A 5227-nucleotide genomic window follows, 5' to 3' on the forward strand; every position below is an offset into this window, starting at 1 on the left:
AATCATGAATAAAAGCAACCAGCAGGTTAGCAAAGGCATAAGTAGCAAGGCAAAGGAGCAACAGACCACGACAGGTCAGAAGGAAAGGACAAGAATACAGAGGTCAGAGTATTTCATTGCTTGATAATCCAAGAGCCAACAGAGAAACTATAAATGAGACACTGGAATTTGTGTGTCAGGGACAGCCTTTTGTACACACGAGCTGATTCACATTTCAAAACCTCTAAGAAGCATTAGGTTCCCCCTAAGTCACCAGATGCCTTTGCATAGGCTTTCACTTAGTTTTTCCTTCACCAGCTGAGACCAGTGGCTTTATCATCAGCAATTTATCAAAGAATCATAAAATATCCTGAGTTGGAAGGGATGAGGCACAAGGCTCATTGAGTCCAGTTCCTAGCTCCACACAGGACTGCTCAAAACACAGACCATAGTTCTAAAAGCATTGTCCAAATGCTCCTTGAACTGGATCCAGTTTAGTGCTGGGAAGCTTGTTCCAGTGCTCAGTCACTGGTGATGAACGTTTTCCTAATTCCCTTGACACAACTCCATGCCATTCTCTCAGATCCTATTGCTGTAACCAGAGTGCAGAAAACAGCACCTGTCCCTCTGCTCCTCTGTGAAGAAGCTGTAGACCACCATGGGGCCTCCCCTGACTCCTCTCTATATAAAACAGTAGATGAAAGTGCCACAAAAAGAGAAGCCATAGCAACGTAAACATGCAGCTAAAGCTGGTATTAGGAGAAAACGCTTGGAAAACCCTGTGTAACAGTCTTGACAAAGAGATGTTATTTCCCACAGCAGAAAGGCACATCCTGCACAGTGCAGACTACTCTGGCTTGATGGTACAAATACAACTGCTCAAAAAAATCCACAAGTCAGTGATTACCATTTTCTAGTTTTAACCACTTTTTGCCCCACTTCTAAGAGACACAAACAAATTGATGCCAGCATATCCAGAAACCAGGAGTGAAATGCAGTCACATCTCTGAAATTCCATGACAATCTCCCAGTCACTCTGTAAATCAATTCATCAGTTTGAGAGAGGGTTGCACCAACTTGCTAAACAAGATTTTTCAACAAGATTCTATACATCCAAGCAATATATTCTTTGTAAAAAAAAAAAATAAAAATAAAATTGTGACAGGATTACTAGAAGCAGGACCTTGAAAACCAGTGTGGCAAATTGGCTTGCTTGGTTTGGATTTTAATTCTTGCAAATCTAGATTTCCCCCCTAAGTGGATCCAGTAAAGTCTTTAGTGTCTGATGCACACCAAAAAGCCTCTATTTTCTTTTACTTACACAATGTTACTATGGAGATGAAGCAAATGTATATATATATAAACGGTCATAATTTTGTTAATTTGTGTACATTCTTACGTGGAAGAAATATGTATACGAGGCAGAAGACTGGAATAATGACAATAGCATAAAATGATGTGAGACTCATTTACAATACTGGGTAAAAATGAACAATTAAAATATACACAATTACATGGTAAACAAGTTGTTTGCGTAATGTCAATCTCATGCTGCAGCAATATACTGAACTGGGAGGAAAACATCCACAATCTGTGTGTCATCTCAAGCTGTAGACACTGCCCACGATGACTTGTAATGAAATATGTATTCACTGTATTCTTTTCACTCTTTAAAAGTGTTGATATGCAGGCTTTTCCAAGAGCAGATACTGTCATTGTGCTGTGCAAGGAAGCTGCCACCTTGTCACTGTAAGTCTTCAGTTTATTTAGCAGATTCTGACGTACTGAATTTAAAAAAATGGAGGCAAAGTTCACTAATATAAAAATATTAGTTGTTGTCTTTCTCATTCCCCAAGGTAGTGGGAAAGAACAAAATCAAGAGAAGTTGCTGGAAAAAAAAAGTCAGTAATTCTGAAACCATGAGGGACGTGTGGTCATCTTCTCAAAAGATGGTAAGCAGTTGGATAATTTTGAAAAGCTCCGGTCTATGGCCTCTGCAATCACTGAAGCATCCTTTACATTTATACAAAAACTAATTTAAGAAATATATCTTTTCACATGTTTCAACATATTTACAACATATTTAACAAAATAAAACACTTTGAGTTTGAAAAATAAAATAAGAAGAGGGTTGCTTTACTTAAAAGAGGATTCTCTGTTTGTTGGATGAACTACTATCAAGAGTAAAATATTTAAATAACTTTGATTTAAAGAAATCACACTGCTCCCTAAAATTCTATTGTGAGCTGAAAACCATTACATCATACATACTATTGTGCCTATGCCAATAAGCCAGAAAAAAATATACACAATACAGGCATAAGGAAAAATAAAAACTTTTTAAAATTCTGTCACACCATGGTCACTCTTCCTGTCAAACACTGTTAGAATGATATGACTGAGTAGTAACTGTTCTGCATTAAGCAAAAGCATCCTAATAAATCAGAAGCCAACTGTGAAGTGTACATCATTCACCATGGTGGCAATATCCACTTAATTGCTTATCATTAAGTCTATTTTCGTATTTTCCACAATCGTGGGAAAAATTGAAAGCAGAAAACAGGATCATGGAGCATGAATGAAATACAGAAGCATTCAAGAAGAGCCTGTGCATAGCATGTGGCTTGGGTCCATAGGGAAGGCTAGCACACACACTGCATCTGAGGCTGACCACTGTTAAGTGACTGAGAACAGCTCCAATGTCCCTTCCCTGCAGAGGGGCATAATTAGTCCTGCTGGCACCAAGTTTAATCATCTGAGATAATCTCAAGAATCACAACTGTAAAAATGATGTGTTCTTTTCCCTCACCTAACACCCAGGTTATATTTCTGTTTACAAATCACCAGAAGCATGTAGTATACATCCTACTGAGTCAATTTTTTGTACAAAATAAATAGTCAAAATTACATAAATACACTGAGACCACACATTCCCCTAAATTCAATCTCTCAGGTTTACACATATATTGCTTGACTCGTACAAAAGCTCTGGGAACTAGCAATGCTGTAAAAATCTGCACCATAGATACAGATAATAACCAATGGTTAGGTTAATGGACCTATGGTAAGGGCAATTAGAGGCTATTAATATCTTTCTCTGTTTTAAATCACCAGAAACATACCATTGATAGGAAACCCCATGATACATCTTTCCAAAGTACACCAGACAAAGAACAAGCAAAAAATAGTATATTAAAATCACCAATAGATTTTGCTTGTTATTAAAAATCAACTTCTGACAGAGGAATTTAAATAAGAATGATGCAAAAGCCGAGCTGAATACTTTAGTAAGTCTTACTACCTGTTAAATGTCAATAATGAAAAGTAATAAAGTGAACTAGGCAACTTGCTATATTCACGGATTTTTTTGTTCCATTAACTATTGTTAAGCGGTTAGTGCCAATGGCAACTCATTTTATGAATGCAAATTAAATTTTAATTTTTTGTTCCTGGTGGATCTCAATTTTATGCCTGTGCTCTACATTATATCTATGTAAAGTTGCAGAAAAGTCTGTGACATGTTATGAAAGCATAATAACGCAAGCGCCTACCTTTTTCAGGAACCGTACTCCATAGGTAAATATATAAAGGTAAAACGTAAATCTCCACCTGCAAAAGGTACAATAGATTAACTCTAGGATACCAGCTTTACACAATTCAACAAACCATTACTTACAGCACCACCAACCCAACATATCTGCACATTAACAGAAGTAGAAGCAAAATTCTAGGCTGTTTTTCTACAACTTTCATTATCGAACATTCTGCTCATCTGCCAGTTTTTTCCCAGCTTCCCACCCACCCTATGAAAATATTATTTAATATCAAATCAGGAGAAAAGTCTTTCAAGGATAATTAAGTTCTGAAAAGTTTTGTGAAAACTACTAACAGAGAACAAAGGACAATTCACAGGTCTGTTGCAGGGAAGTCCATGCGTTATTAAGTAATGGAAAACCTACCAAGCTTAGGGAAAACAGAAGAATTCAAGACAGTGCTCATCACTTCTAATTGGGAAGAACTTTAATCCTATTACTAAGCAGAGAATTCAAATATGAAAGAGATTTGTGAGAAGCTGGGATTCATTAATTCCACTGCGATAACACTGTTTCTTTTGAAAACTGCACTCCAATTCAATAAAATACTTCAGTGTATAATTAGAACTTATTTTAGTAGGTGACAATTCAGTACTTGTTTAAATTAAACATTTGTTCCATACTTCCCAGTTCCATTGTTACTCTGTTTCAGAGGTCCTTAGTGTTATACTTGCTTCTGTGGAGATTCATTTTGAAGGCCACTTATTTGGGAGAGCAGCATTAACAATAAACCATTTGCGTGCAAAGAACTTTGATTTTCACATAAAAAATTAACACCTAGGATTGCTATCACTTCTGATACTCCAGAGTTACTGAGCAATCAGATAAAAAGAAAGATTTACTGCAATTACTCTACAAGACCTAACCTCCTATTTAGCACAACAACAATAAGAAATTTTATTCATCTTTCAACAGGAACGTTAGAGTGCTGCACACAAAATATGGTTTTCAGTGATAAGAAGCGTAACATACAGCAAGGAAAAACTGAGCAGAGCAGATTCTAGAAATTCATTCTTAGTTTTAGCGAGAACATTTGCATCAGATAGATACGTTGAACATAAGTACATATCTATAACTTATGTCTGCTTCCAAAGAGATTCCTAGCTACACATTTTCTAGAGTTTACTATTCCAAAGCGCACTTGAAATAACTGCTGGGCTTCTAGGTTCTAGTCTCCTTTCAGAGGCAAACTAAAAGTTAAGAGAACAATGATTCAGAAGGAGAGAAGTCAGCAGAAGACCTAAGAAGTCATCCTTGCTATTATGGGTGTCTCCCTTTTGCAATAAAAGGCAGCATACTGAGCATCTTCCTATCTTCTGGCCAATTACTGGTTTAGGAAAGAAAGGTGAGTGGAAATATAAGGAAGTAAAAGAAAAGCCTTATGTAATGCAAATTCTTACAGGAATCCCCTTACAGGAATCCCCTGTGTTTTGTTTTTTTGTTTGTTTGTTTGTTTGTCCATCCCATAGAATGGCCTGGGTTGAAAAGTACCCCAAAGATCATTTAGTTTCAACCCCCTTGCCATGTGCAGGGTCGCCAACCACTAGACCAGGCTGCCCAGAGCCACATCCAGCCTGGCCTTGAATGCCTCCAGGGATGGGGCATCCACAACCTCCTTGGGCAACCTGTTCCAGTGTGTCACCACCCTCTGTGTG

Source organism: Meleagris gallopavo, chromosome 7, assembly GCF_000146605.3.
Source record: "Meleagris gallopavo isolate NT-WF06-2002-E0010 breed Aviagen turkey brand Nicholas breeding stock chromosome 7, Turkey_5.1, whole genome shotgun sequence".
Lineage (NCBI taxonomy): Eukaryota > Metazoa > Chordata > Aves > Galliformes > Phasianidae > Meleagris > Meleagris gallopavo.